Source organism: Pinus tabuliformis, chromosome Q (assembly GCF_031772625.1).
Source record: "Pinus tabuliformis cultivar Carrire ecotype Pingquan chromosome Q, CPIR1, whole genome shotgun sequence".
NCBI classification, from domain to species: Eukaryota; Viridiplantae; Streptophyta; class Pinopsida; order Pinales; family Pinaceae; genus Pinus; species Pinus tabuliformis.
Window position 1 is genome coordinate 609450558 of NC_142296.1, and position 15581 is coordinate 609466138.

Sequence of the window (15581 nt, forward strand, 5' to 3'; positions counted from 1 at the left end):
CCTAGGAAACAAAATGATGAAGACAAGCCAAGCTCATCTCAAGTCCCAAACACTTTGGCTCCAACAAACGTTGTGGAGCAAGAATCATCCTCTGAGGATGAAAAAAGTGATGAAGATGAGAGTGAAGATGAAGAAATCAACGAGCAGGCTAATATTGTAGAATCTGATGCCTTTAACATTTTGCTAAGTGGTTCGTATACTCATCCTCCCATTAGTGAAGTGACTATTAAGGAAGAGAAAAATGAGCCAATCCTCAACGTTGATGATATTGGAAGATTTAAAGGGATCCAATTTTCACGAAAGAACAACAATGAGAACCCCACAACCTCAAGGAGACCAACAAGAATGAATCTATTCCTACGCAAGCCCCTCATAAAGAACCTCTACTTAAAGAGCCCCCTAAGAAGGATCCTCCAAAGAAGGTCAATTCTAAAAGGAATCCTCAAAGGGCGAACCCACAAAAAAGGATAAGGGTGAAGAGGTCGAACTTGACATTGATATAGAAGTTGTTATAGGAAAGATGACCGTGCAAGTTCCATTAAAGGAGATTGTGAAACGTCCAAGAAAGTGTTGGCAAGCTAAGAAAACCCTTGGGTTTGAAGAAGAAGACACACCCATGGCATTGCAAAATATCCAACTTCCCGATCTAAACCCAGGGCATGAGCCATTCATCCTCACCTTAGCTATTAATGACCTCCTATTGTATAATTCCATATTAGATTCAAGGGCTTCCACAAATATTATGCCATTAAAGGTCATGAAGCAATTGAATCTTAATATTCCTCGTAGGTACAAGGCGGTCTGTGGGTTCAATTCTCAACCCATTGAAGTAGAGGGCCTCATAAAGGATCTCAAAGTTTCTTTGGCTATGAATCTCGATATATCATTACTCATGGATGTTGTGGTCATAGATATTCCTGATGTATGGGGGATGTTGTTATCTACGAAATGGAGTGCCACTGTAGATGGTCAACTTCAAATGGACTTATCTTACATTACCATTCCGTAGTCTGATGGGGCTCCCTTCATCCTTTATAGAGAACTTGCATACCCTACCCATGTGGTGAAGCTTAGACCAATCCCTTATTATAAGATGCTCGAGATTGAGAAACCTTCTTCCATTCTTCCTTCACAAGAAGTTTGTATCCTCAAAAGGCCTAGTCATCAACAAAACCAAAAATGGAAGCCTAAGAAAGAATACAAGGTTGGAGATGTGGTTTTGGTTGACAAGAACCCTGTGTCTGTCAAGATTCATGGAAAGGTAGGAGAAGATTATCATTACATTACCAAACTTAACGATGAACTTTGGCCACAACCGGTCAAATTGAGTTGTATCACCCCTTTCCTTGACACTTGGCATTGCAACATATGCATTGTTAAGGTAGGATTCATTGTATGTTGATTTTCTCATTATAACTAACATCATATAACATTATCATGATAGACTATTTGCATTTAGATTAAAATTGCATTTAGAATAAAAATTTATTTTCTTGTTGGTTTTATGGCCTCATACTAAGCATGGGTGATCATAAGATACCACAAAAACATGTTGCCCCATGTGCTTGGTTTTTGACATGTGCAGGTAACAGGTTTGCAGTCCCAAGACATTGTTGGTGATCTCATTGTTGAAGGAAATGTAACCAGGTTCGGTCTTCATAAATGAACTTTTAATATTTGTATTTATTCAAGAAAAGAAATATTATTTTTATAATATATATCAATGAGTTTCTTGCTCATTGAAATAGGTCTAGCACATGTTAAGTATTATAGGTCAGTCAAAAGTGAAAATAAATGTTGAAGGCCTTAAGGGCATGTTACACCATGTATGATTATTTATTAGGGTCAAGAGAATATCTCCAAGCAAAGTCAAGTCTCCTCCTATGTAAAGGCACCATCAAAGAAGCTCCTTCAAGCATGTTACACCACCAAAGAAACCATCTGAAGCAAGCATAACAACTCAGCCTGCAAACTGTCCTCAAGTCGGCCTTCTAGTCAGCCTAAAAGGAGGGACAACCCTCTATATATAGAGGATGTCCACTCCACTATAACGCACTAAGACAGCTCTAAAATCAACGAAGTGAAGGAGACAAGAAAAGAATGAAGAAGGATGAAGAAAAAGGTTTCGAAGAGCAACGAATAAGGGTACACAACCTAAGTCGAGAGAATTGTTTTCTAGGGTAGAAAACAGCCACACGTGCAAAGAAGGAGAGGGTCTCTCTGTTGTTATAGCAGCGCTCTATCACAGTCACATAAACCTCATCATTTGGGCTAAGATCATAGACCTAAAGTGCCTCCCACTCAAGTGAAGAAGCAATGAATAAGAGCGAAGGTAATAGGGTTGTTCTAAAGCCTATTGCAGTCACACGTGCGAGGAAAAGAAGGCTATCTTTGTTGTCATAACAGCCCTCCCATGCCAGTCATAACAAGTTCATTGGTTGGTGAAGAGAAGGAAGGGATCATCATAAGGGAAGGGTCTCATCAAAGGAATATCTTCTAGAGCAAGTATAACAAGACTTACCAAATAGTTGAAAGAAGAACGAAGTGCCAGAAGAAGGAAGACGAAGTGTCGGGGAACAAAGTGTCGGGAAACCAAGTACAGGAAGGACTTGACTTGTTCTTGGAGGATATTCTCGTCAGGGGTCTAGGGTTTGGCATTAATCAATAAGAAGCTTCAATAAGATAAACTTACTAAAGGGTTTTCCTCTCAAGAGAAGAGAGGTTTTGGCCCTGGCAGAGAGCCAACATCTTGTGTTCTTGTTCTTATGTTTTGGTAGCAGTTTGATGAAGTACACACACATGCATTAAGAAGAAGAAGAAGAAGAAGATTAATCTAACAAGAAAAAGTAAAAAGACTCCACAAATTGTTATCAAGAAACGAAGAATCACACTCCACTTATTTTCCCTAGATTCTTCAACATGGTATCAAAGCTAAGGTGACACATCAAGGAAAGGGCAACTCAAGAACACTCATCAAGGAAAGACATCTACAAGGTTGAAGCATCAAGCCAAATCTACTCAAGGAAAAGAAGGCCTACCATCTATTATTCATCAAGGAAGACTACATAGCAAGAAGAAGAGCCTTACACAAAGGCACCTACAAAGAAGAGCAGATCAAAGAGGGACCTACATCATCTACAAGTTACCAAGAAAATCTCATCATCAAGCAAGTCCACTTGGAGAAGGCAACTTGAAGAACATCAAGATCCTAGGAAGGCAAGCCATCAAGTATTCAAGGAGAAAGAAAATACACTACATCTCAAAATCTATCAAGTAAGTATATGTCCCCTTTTGAATATACATCAATGTCTTTTTGCAAGGAAAGCAACAAATTGGTAGGTACCAATAACTTTCTTGCATGGAAGAAGAGGACTAATTTACTTCTCAAGGAGAATGAACTCCTAGAACATGTCAAAGGGAATATCACTATTCCTGCTAAGGAACAAACTCGGGCCTTAGCTAAGTGCAATAAGGATGAGACAAGTGTTCAAAGGATTCTAATAGAATCAATCAAAGACTCTCATTCCTTATGTCTCAAAATTAGAAACATAAAAAAGAAATTTATGATAAGCTAGTAGAGCTATTCTCGGTATCCACAATCGAAGAAGTAATATCTTTAAGGAATGAATTGTACAAGATGAAGATAACAAAGGAAGGAATAGCTCCCTACATCATGAAAATCTCTGAAATGAGGGATCAACTTCAAGAGCTTGGGGAAGTCATGTCTAACAGAGAGATGACAACTGTAGTACTGAATTCTCTACCTGCGGATTGGGGCAACTTCACATCAAGCATATATGCCAAGAAGGAAGCCACCACACTCAGTGAAATGTGCTCTCTGCAAGACAAAGGAAACTAGACTTAAATAAAAGGAAGATGTGGGATCAAAGGAGAAAGCATTTGCTACCATGGCCAAGAGAAAAGGAAAATTTGGCAAATTTGGTCCATGAAGAACAAACAACAAAGACATGTCCAAAATCCAATGTTATGGATGTCAAGAATATGGACACTACAAAAGGAATTGTCCTAAGCTTAAGAAGGACAACAACAACAAAAGAAAGAGGGAAGAAGCTCACATGACTCAAGAGGTGAAAGAATAAGAAAAGAAGAAAAAGAAGGAAGATCCTTCGAATCTCTACTGTGACTAAGTCAAACTCTTTAGTTCAAGTCTTCTTTCAAGGTTTTGAGTAGAATAGGAGCATGTAAAAAATTGCATGGCTAGAAACATCTTCTAGAATCTAGAAGCTTGTAGTACATAGAGTTCTAGATACTCATGTAGAAAAAGCATTTATAATAAGAACAAAATGCATGGTTAGAAATATCTACTAGAATATAGGGGCATGGTAGATATAGATCAAGATATTCAAGATAGCTCGATGTGCGACCTCCACCACCTAAGCCAACCATGTGGTCCCTCGCCCATATGTTATGATCATATGTTTGAAGGTGGGCCTCCCGAACCCGAAGGTATGACTTTTCATTGGTATAGTTGAGTAATTTTGTTTACTTATCATGGACACTTTTGGGTATGGATTGATGGGGGTAATTCGACGGAAAGAGTGGGCTGGGTCTGTACTCTTGTCTCCTCTACTTGATTTGGTGGTGAGCTTTGTATCCTAGTCCAATGGGATCTCCTTTACTGGGTATTAGCTTTAGGGTTGGCATTACATGGAAAATCCCAATTTCGGTTTCGTGGTCCTGGTTCCCAACACCATATACATCACTACCCTCCGCTCATTCTAACCCCATTTATAACTTTTCCCATCTAGGTCCACAAAGGGTTAGCCTCCCCCTCCTCTTTTCCACACTTTGGGTCGGGCCTGGAACAAGGCCCCAGAGGTTGATGCAGCTAAAAAGAAAGGAAAAAGCATAATTTGACTACTCTCAAAAAGAAATATACAACAAAATGCAAAATATTGCCAGGACATACAAATTTAGCACATGGGCAAAAGCCAAACACGAGCTCTACCCCTATCTATGGACATCCCCCTAGTTCCTATGCACCCTAGATGAGCCCCCTCCACATTAAGGAACCCATGGTTGTCCCAACCCTTGGAGGGCAATGAACTGAACCTCCTTAAAGGGGGTATCTATTGTTATATCCTACACATCATGCTCTCATCCCCTGAAGCCCCGAGCAGTTATGAAGAAAAATCAATCAAAGGCAAAAGGCATATGAAGAAGGGTGGAAAAACAAAGGTCGGGGTAACTCATGTACCACGATTTCTCCCTCCTACACTCATATACCCAAGTGTGGGCTTCCCCTATTATAGCTACCCTTGTACCATGGCATGTGGCTTGGAGCCTTCCCCTAATCCCCACTCCATTCCATCATTATATCACATGCCACCTACCACTTGATGGATGTACCATGGACATGTCACCCCCTTTAAAGGCTGAAACCACCTAATAGGATCCTTGGTTAACCCCCTTATTGAGCTTGGAGACACCTGTACATGCCAAAGCCCATTATGGAAGGGCATACCACCATGAAGTGTCCCTTTAATTCCATGCTTTGTAAGCTCTTTTACTTGATTAGTCTAATGATTTGTGTATTGGAGGGCAAGGGGACGCACTGGATCTTATGCAGCATTGCAAGTGGGTCTTCATTTTGGGTTTGGTCCCCCTATATGGGGTCCAAGCCCTCCAACGGGCCACATTGGCAGTTGTAGGGAGAGCATAGAGAGCCATGGGCCACCACCATAGCAGAGAGCACTTCATGGATCCCTATCACCATTCAATGATTGCTCGTATTCCACCCTTTTGGATGAGGATGATGCATCTGGATCACTATGCCTAGCCAGCTTCACACTTGTACCACACACTTGGCAGAGGTTCCAAGGTCCAAATGAGGATGTCTCACCAAGGAAGACAAAGGGAGGGCTTCATCATCCTAGCCCTTACAGATGGTTTACATGCATTATCGATCCACTTGGAGACCCATGAGGATGTCATTGTGCCCCCACACCCACTTGGGGACACCACATGTGACTTGCTTGGATATCGCCAACCCCTCATTCACTATGTTTGGAGTTTATTCTCTCACCTTGGCATACTTTGGACTCCACTAGGCCTTCTCAATGGCCCAATGACTCATTATGTTTACTATTTTTCCCTCTTGAGAGGCTTATTTTTTTACTATTGAGCTATCTTGGTGGGATTGTCACCAAGGGATGTTATTATTCCACATTATTTTATTATTTGGGGCTTAATTAGGACAAATTAGGCAAATCGGCCTCTTTAGGAAGGATATAAATAGATGAGAGGCTCATTCATTCCTCTCATCATCACTTGGATTGGATTAGTAGCTCTTGTGAGAATTTTTCATTCCCTTTTGGAGGACAAGTTTGGTTTCATGGATGAATTTTGATGTTTGGATACTATTCTCTTGGTCTTGGAGCTTCAAATTTGTCTTGAATTGATGATTGGATATACTCATTGTACATGTAAGTGCTATTTTTCATGTCTATTCTTTACATTTATCTTGTCACATGAATAATGTATGGGATTTTTGTTCTCTAGTTCTGAAATTTGCCCTAATTTATGCGAAATTGTGGAAATTTTGGACTTTTGAAGTGTTGCATATGTTACGAGTGTCATGTATGATGAATGAATGTTCCTAGAGGTTTAATTTCATTGAATACACTTCAATAAGCCATCAACTCTTACACATCTAAGTATAAAATCCTTTGGTAGTCGAGTTCATGCTTTAATTTTCCATGCGAAGTTGCCTAAAGACTCCTTGATTGGGTAAAAGCATCTCCAAATTTCAAAATCACCTTGACTCCATCACTCCCAGGGCAAGGCACTGATCTAGCCTCTTGGTGGTCACCTAAACAAATATTTTTCTCACCTTTTTCTCCTCTTTCTAGGCCTAACCCTAGTAGGTCACCTAGGGCATCAAGCGAAACTTTTCATAGCCATCCAAAACCATTGAAATTTGATCCACCACTGTGTTGGGGTTTTCTCAAGAGGTCCTCCAAGTTTGAGGCAAATCCAACGTAGAATCCCGAGATATAACAAGCCCTAGCCATAAGACCATCTCTTTCCCTAGGTTGATTTGGGTTAGTGTCCTACCTTGGATCATTGCATTTAAAATTCAAAAGAGAATTTGTCCTTTGATCCTATTCTCCTCCCTAAATAGGTCAAGCCCCTCTAGTGTTGGTCAAATCCACATGCTTGACCTAGTTTGGGTCCACTTTGTTTCTTTGTGGTCTCGCAACTTTATAACTCAAACTCCACAAGGGTCACATAGAATCCATTTCTCCTTTAGGATTCTTAGGTCTAGGATACCTCTTGTCAAAGGATATTCCCCAACCCTAGTTCTAGGTATCCTCATAGCCCTTCTTAGAGAGCTTATCACCTTGCTTTCAAAGCAAGCAAACCAATCTTTTGAGCCTCTCTTGTGAATAAGCTTTAGGAAGCACCATATCTTATCATTGATCCATCCTTCCTTGTGACTTCTCTCATATTGGGACTCCTCCCATCAATGAAAGTTCGTAAAGAGAAGGGAACCTTAGCTAAGGTGATAGTGGGCTACCGCTCCATTGTTGCCCCTTGACCTAGTAGTTGCTCTTTAGGATCCCCTCCTAAGACCCCTACTAGTTTGAGTGGTAACAGAGCTCTCACTTGGAGTAGGGTTAAATGCTCTACAACAAAGGCCTTTCTCTTCTCAAGCTTGAACGCTTGATGATCTAGATGTCTATGGTTTACAACAAGCAACATAAACTCCTTTCAATGCTTATCTTCCTTCACTAAAATTATTCTTGCAAAAGATTTCCCTATAATCACTTCAAAAGCTTCTAGGGATAAGATTTCTTCATGTTTAGTGTTATACAAAGGGACCTGCATGCTAGGATGTGGTTTGACCACAACGTGCTTCTTGGCATAAGAACATATTTATCTTTTACAATTGTGTAAAGAGCTATAAGAAGACACTTGTCTAGAAGTGTATCTATCTCCTCAACACTTATAGCAAGAAAATGTCCTTTTCCACTACTAGCCTCTTCCTTAGTATCATCTATAAGCTTTAATGTATTCAAGGCATTAACAACCCAATCAAAATCTTTGTCTTCATACACCTAACAATTTTTACTTGGATCTGTGCCGCACATTTGCTTCATTGTCATCACTATTACCCGAAAAAAAATGATATGAAGCATCTACAACCACCTAAAATTCATATAGATCTATCGTTTAGCAAGTCATAGTAGATAAGGGATCTTCTAGAACTACATCTTCCAAGAACCCATCATTGGGTATATATCAGCCTTCAAAAGACTCCCATAATGTATCTCGATAATAGTGAGTGATTCATAAAGCTTTCCCACACAAACTAGTTTAGATGCTTCTTCACTACTCATATAAGTAGCTCTTACGACAATAGGTAAAACATTTCCTAGAACTTTAACTGACCAAGGCTCCCCTGCTAAGAATGAAAGCAACCCTTCCGAAGAACACTAATGCCAAGAAAAATCAAGCCTGCACCTCCAATAACAAAGTGAGATACTTCACCACCCTTGAGCACAAATGATTTTAGAAATGTCAACACCTTCTAGACCACAAAAATTGTTGGGAATATCTCCTTTCCACATCCATCAACATCAAAAATCATTGGAGACCCTCCTTCTACAACATAAACATCTGCCCTATTTGTGAGTTTTGCTACCATTATTTGTGTCTTAGGCAGAAAAATAGTGTCAATGTGTGCATCAAACATGGAAGATAACCTTTCACAACCATTACATCTCAACTTCTTGCAACTAGCACCAAAGAACATGTGTATAGCTCTGACCTTTTTAGAATTCTTGAACGTGTTTTTGTGCCTCACCCTGTTTTCATTGAATCTTGTGGCTTGGGTACGTCATCCTTAACTATTCTAATCGTGTACAATGGCATGGAGATCGAGCTCAACTTGGCCAAACTTCACCCTCCAGAGTGATTGGTTCCTCCTCATCATCTTCGTGAAGAGAAGGTCCCTATTTTCCAAGAGTTGTGGAAGTTGAAGCTTCAAAACCTACACAAACATTATTATTCAAAGAGCAAAATCACGAAGGAGAGTACTATTGCTTTTGGATAGAACACAAGCATCTTCAGTGACATCCATCTTTTGACTCTAGCAATTCTTCCTCTGCTCTTTCATAGTATTTTGTAGTATCTACCTACCTCTTCATCACAATAAACTCCCCATGCGAATTTTGACAAACTAAAACTTCCAATATTTCCTTAATTTCTCTAAGATTGTGCTCAAATTTTTCATAGATTAATTCAAATAACATGTTGGTAGCCACAAATGGCTTTGATACCAATTGGAGCAAACCCAATACAAAAATATATATTTTTTATTTAATTCTTCATGTGTTACATTAATATATGGACAACTATTTTTATATACCACAGAGTACATAAGTCACAACCTTTCATGCGAATGAAATGTCCATTGGTTTGATTACCATAGTTAAATATCATTGATGTTCACCTATCTCTAATCCTAGTTTAGCTGTACTGCAGGTGGGCGGCATAGTTTTATTGTGGAATTTATGAATTCCTCAAGGAAGAGTTGTTAAAGTTTACAGAGGAGTCAAGGACTTCCAAAACAGTATTGGGGTAACTAAATGAAACATTTATTACCCTAATCCTAAAGAAGAATGAAATCTCTGTGCAATTCCCTACACAATCATTTCCAAGATCCTTGCTAATAGGTTGAAAATAATTCCTTTAGGTTTCATATTAGAGGAACAGTTCAGTGTCCTTTTCAATAGGCAGAATCATGACACAATAGGAACCGAGCACTGCACGGGAAGGCTTGCACTCAATAACTGCTAAAAACATCCCAGTTGTGATTATGAAAATAAACTTGGCATGGGCCTATGGCAGTGAACTGGTTACTCTTTAGGCTACTAATGATTCACAGAAGGACGAGCAGTTTAGTGGTCAACTGGATATTGGTTTGTTTGGAGTCACTAACATTTGCATTTCTAACAAATGGATCAACTTCAAAAATAATTATATCCCTCAAGATGACTTGAGAAGCGCTACCCAATGTCCCCACTCCTATTTCTGTTAGTGGCCGAAGGATTAAGTAGAATGATTAGAACAAAGAAAGGAGGGAGAAATTATCGGCATAATGGGAAAATCTCTAAACTTAAAACATAACAATGTAATGTTGTTTGAGTTGGGAACATCAAGAGAGGTACAGAAATACAGAGACAATTTAAACCTATATTGGAAGGCAACAAGAATGGAAGTCAATGTCCATAAATTATCAATTATACTTGCAGACTGGAAGAAGATATAGAAAGGTTTCAACTCTTCCATTCTCCCTGAGGACAGTTGATGATTGAACAAAATACTTAGATTTTAATCTTAAACCTAACCTAATGATTATAAGATAAAAGGATTGGTATTGGCTTCACAAGAAGATAGAAAGAAGATTGTCTAACTGGAGCTACAGATCACTTCCTAGAGGAGGCAGACTAACATTAGTCAAATATGTTCTTGAAGATGTACCAGTATTTTGATTATCTTTGTGTCACATTTCAAAGGGACCTTTGGAGAATACTAGAAGGAAGTGCTTTAGTTTCTATGTACCAAGAAAAGGGAGAAGAAAGGGATTCCCATGGGCAGATGAAGGAAATTGGCAAATCCAATGAAGAGGGCAGATGGGATTTGAAAAACATTCATTTTTTGGGCAAGCACTCACACCTAAAAGTCTGTGGAGGATGATTCATCATGATCAATTGAGGGAAAGGCAAAGGTGGAGAAATATATAACTCCAGATTCTGTTGAGGACAGGATCAAAAATGAGGAATTTTCCTTTGGTAGGAAAATGGATGGCATGGAAAAAAGGGGAGGTCAACAGCATTAGAAGTGGGGAAGACCCAAGGATGGGAAGCTCAAGGAGTTTCAAACAATCAAATCCATTAAAAAGAGGCACTCAACAATAAAGGAATATACCACATAACTAATGCAATTGATTGAGGGACTAGCACTATATGGAAGCAAGGATGAAAGCCAACCTCTCATTTGGAGCTACAAGGAGACCTTAATTAGAGCGGAATCAATTTAATCAATTTATGCTAATTTTTAATCACAGTGCAATAAGAATCAGGGATGAAGATGATATATCAGGCTTGTCTAAGAATAGAATATATGGCAATTACTCAGCTAAATTAGGGTACAAGGCAAAGGTGGATCACGAAAGAGAAAATGGTGGTGCAAAGTCATATGGAGGCTGAACAGTCCTGAAAAACAACAACTTTTATGTGGTGATCATATCAAATAAAATCCTTACTTGAAAAAATTGCCAGAAGCAAACTTGGGAGGGGCCAAACTGATGCAAATCTGTAAAGTTCAATTGGAAATTTTAGGCCACTTGTTAGCCCATTGTTTTTATGCAAGACAGGTCTGGACAAAGTCAAAAAAGATGATTGGAGAAAAAGGGAAGTGGGTAGGTGAGTCATTCAAGCACTACTTTTAAGGATGGTACAGAGACAGATAAGCTTGTCCCTATACAAGACTATCATCAAATTAGATAAGCTTATGACAAAATTTGGAAACCAAGGAAACTAAAGATCCCTATTGCCTTCTAAACCTGCACTTGCAAAATATTCATCCAATAATAAAGATACCAAATCTAGGACAACTTAGAAGCCCCACCCACTGTCACCTTGATGGAGACTTTTCTCTCTTTAGGCCGGGGCTTTTCCAACACAAAGGGTGGTTTCCCTAATAGGATTTTCAATCTGTCCTTACAGCTCAAATACTTAGAATCAGATTTGGAAAAACAGAATTTATAGTGTTCAATAAATATTTGATGTTGAAATCCAGAAGAACAGTGTCTTATCCTTAGGCTACAGAGTCCCAAACAAATCTATGCAGCTTCATTATAAAGCATATCAACCCAACAAGCATGCATTAGCAGCAGTGCTGCCAGTTATAACAGCTCTGTAAATTGCACCTACCGCCGAGTATAGATGTCCAAAATGACACATCAACCTGTCAAACATTCAAGTGAGTTTCTGATATCACATAAGACATAAACAGAAAAAAAGGACAGTTTCTATTAAATAATCAGCCCAGAATACATACTTGTGCAAATTGGGATCACAAACAGCCAACAAGGTGGTCAACAGACCTCTCTTTCTAGCTCTTCAAAAGCTAGCATTAACCCGCTAGAACAGTACAATATTCAGCCCAGTGAAGAAGAGAAGCCTGAAATGATATGATGGTGACCTTGGAATGCAAAATCAGCCTTCAATATTTCCACATGAAAGCTCCAAATCTGCAAGATAATATTCAACCTCCAATACAAGAGTCATGGGTATTCCTCCACAATGAAATGACAAATTGCAAGTGAAGGATAGACCTATTTTTATAGGTTCACTTTGCAATTCTCTCTTAATTAAAATGATTTCTTTTGTTGTGTGAACTGTTCTAGAATCTAGACCATTCTAGGTGGAGCACTCTCTCCCTAGTGCTTTTGAGTCTTGACCATGTCAAAAACCATTAAAAGAAATTCCAAGGGAGGTGCAGCATAGAAATATGCGCTCCACATCCTCAGAAGATGATGTCGTGTAAAAAATATATTCCAAAAGGGGTCAGCCGTGACAATTGTGCAAATGTGGGCTGGTCGTTACAACAACCCTTGGATATAGGATGCCCTCTTTGAAGGGTTATATTCCTTCATCAAGATAGCTACCAATATGAATTTTAACCCTTAAATGTGAAGTACACCTCTCATGTTGACCTCTTGAACCTTGAATTACACAATCATGTGTTGTGTCTTCCCACTAATCGAGGCACTACTCTTCAACCTTAAACTCTTGCTAGTTGAATGTGCCGAGGGTCCAATATGCCTCCAAATATGCAAACATTGCATTGGGATGTGTTATATGCCTCAAAAGTACAACTTAAAGTGAAAACATGAATGTAACTATGTATTATGTCCATCTATCGAAAGATCATCCTCAAAGACAAGAAACATCCTCCTGTAATGCAAACACACAGGATCTCACCCATCTCTAGGTGATAACAATCCCAAGCATCTTGATAGAGACAGAAAATGATACAATGGGAACTTGGAAGGTTTCCAATGGTTCTTGCGAAGGAAATAAAAATCCATGTGGAGCAGGGGCATTCTATAGTTGCAGGAAAAGCACTGCATCAAATTTATGTACCCAACAGGGATGAGGACACATAACAGGGCTGAATTTCATGCATTATGGCTCCTCCTAAAAACAGCTTCAGAAAGAGGGATCACTGCTCTACAGGTCCTGGGTGATTCCAATCTTATTACAGAATGGGCAAAAGGAAGAAACAGGATAACAAAAATGTTGTTACAGACCATCATGGAAAGAGTCAATGACGTTAAATCCAAATTTTTGAATATATCCTTTAAACATGTGTTCAGAGAATTCAATAAGACTGCAGACAGACTTTCTAGGGAGGCTCTATATTTGCAGGAAGGCAAGCTTTATAAAGCAGAATTTAATGAAATGCCCACAGGGCATAGAACAGTCAATGATAGGGTGAACTGTTAAGGCACTTCTTGTGTGCAGGTAGCCTATTTAAAACCTCATGGGTAGTTTAACCAAACGAAGAATAAAAACCAAAATTTACTGAAGGATTAAACTCTGAAAACACGTAAGTTCTGTTGTGATGTCTTTAAAATAATAGAGACGATGACTCTGAGAAGATTCAGGAAATGTTTCTTCTATGTCTATTTCTAGGTTGACTTTGAAAGTATGCTTCTGTGTTTTCGGGAAAGGACAGGCAATTTCAAGCCAGGAGCCGCTGCAGATCTGTATAAAACAGTCCTCAATTTGGTATTTTTGACAGAATAACAGAATAGAGAGTCTGGGATCTGGTAGCGCCAGAAAAGCACTTTTGATTTATTTAACTTCTGCTCGAAATATAGAATATAAGTTTTTTATTTGAAATTTAAAAATTTTGAAAAATAATAATAATTAGTCAAGGAGTTGTCAAAGGATCTTAACTCGAGTGATTTGGTGAACAATTTGTTTCTCCAGCTGTGTCTCCGGATACATGTTGTAACTGGCCCGTTAGTGACATTTATGAAAAAATGTATCTGGTGTAATAGTGGCATCCAATCTTTTGAAGTTACCAATTCTCCAGATATTCTCATTACTGTTTAAAAAAAAACAATTCAAAAAATAATTAGTCAAGGACTCAATTGGGTTTACCTCAGGTGGATGGGAGGAATGATTGTTATCCTCCCTACCCTGGTTCAATCACCACAAGTGACATGATGAACTTTGTTGTAATGACTACAAGCCTTGTTGTTGAGCCTAAATCCCTCGAGGACCAAAACATGTATATTCCTCATATGGAATATAAAGATATTCTTGACAAAGATATAAATAAGAAAATTTATAACATTAAAACCAAAAAGGAAAAAAAATTAGTCAAGGAAAAATATGGCCCATTGTGTCACCTTGAAGAGCACCAATACCTTTGTTAAAAACAGCAGAACATTGACGTTATACATCAAGTATCAACAATTGAAGAAAATAACTATAAAACATAAATATCCTTGAGCAAGGATAGACGATTTATTGAATCAACTTAATGGGGTCAAGTATTACGCAAAAATTAACCTTAAGTCTCGATATCATCAAATTAGATTTACATGACCAAATATAACGCAGACAACTTTTAGAACTAGGTACCAGGTAGGGATATTGCTAGCTTGAGCTACCTTTAATGAATGATATGTCGTGACCATAACGTTAAGAAGGTATGCCTTAAAAAAAACCCATACATAGGATTATTTACATCTTACTGAATTTGCTTATAATCAAAGCTATCATTCTGCCATCAAAATGTCACCCCTTAAAGTGGTATATGGAAAGGATAGTGCAATACTCCAATGTTATGGTCTAATCCTATGCAAGGGAAATGTTGTGAGAATGACAAACTTGTTAAAATGAAATCCATTTAATAAAGAAAACATTAATATTAAAGATGTGCACAGGATGGGTATAAAAGTTTAATGATACTCACATGATCGTATGAAAATTTCAAGTAGGGAATAGGGCACTTCTCAGAATTAAGCGTAAGAGAACTTCTCTTGAACTTAGTAAATACACAAAATAGTATACTAGATATTGTGTACTTTTCGTACTACTTATGAAACTAACGATTTAGCTTATGAATTTGCTTTGCCACCATAGCTAAAAAGAATCCATATTGTATTTAATGATTGACATTTAAAATAATATATTGCAGACCCGATGACATTTTAGATTCGAAAAACATAGATGTGAAATCTAATAGTGAATTGATGAGCAGTATGTGGTGGAAGGATGGGGGCTAGTTCAGTATGGTTCCATCTGGCACAAACCCTTGCTAGCTTTCTCTCAACCCTTACATAACTAGTCTTCCATGTTGGAAATACTAATAGGGGGGGATGGATCAGTATTTCGTCAATTAACCAATTTTAAACCATCAACAAATCACAACACTAACCATCCGAGATTGAACACACGAACATAGTGTTCAATTTGTAACTATGGTAGGTATTCATAATGTATATTTGGCCACTTGATGTATTTGTATTT

General features: G+C 38.5%; 1 long non-coding RNA gene across 1 annotated transcript in view; it reads right to left on the minus strand.

The window, feature by feature from the left end:
- Window positions 1-14144, minus strand: part of LOC149220914 (uncharacterized) — an 80512-nt gene extending 66368 nt beyond the window's left edge. Inside the window, exon 1 of the long non-coding RNA XR_016248781.1 lies at window positions 13998-14144. This is a non-coding gene — a long non-coding RNA (uncharacterized LOC149220914). The remainder of the gene's footprint in view (window positions 1-13997) is intronic.
- Between the last annotated feature and the right edge of the window lie 1437 nt (window positions 14145-15581).